Consider the following 377-nt stretch of genomic DNA (forward strand, 5'->3'; position numbering starts at 1 on the left):
AACCAACGGACAAGCAGCTCGTTGCCAAATTCCAATGGGCGGAACGACAACGTAAGCCTGAGGCTGAGATCGTAGCGGAGGCGAAGAAAATCGGAGAAAAGAATCCCTACGTGAAGGGGCATATCACGGAGATTTACGACTATATCGAATTGCAAGAGTATAGCACCGGTGACCTGTGGAAACGGCTTGGAGCGAAGCGGGCGCAGAAACGTCGGAAAGTTCAGAACAGTCAAGACGGCTTGGAAGCCCCGAAGAAGAAAACTTCTGCGCGCGTCCTGCGTGTCCTTTTGATGCGTCGTCTCGATCCCATCACCGTACTGTCCGGTGTCCAGCTACGCCGTGTGGTTTGGGATATTGTGTACTGTAAGTGTCGCCTT

Source organism: Punctularia strigosozonata (genome assembly GCF_000264995.1).
Source record: "Punctularia strigosozonata HHB-11173 SS5 unplaced genomic scaffold PUNSTscaffold_5, whole genome shotgun sequence".
In the NCBI taxonomy this organism is placed as follows: Eukaryota; Fungi; Basidiomycota; class Agaricomycetes; order Corticiales; family Punctulariaceae; genus Punctularia; species Punctularia strigosozonata.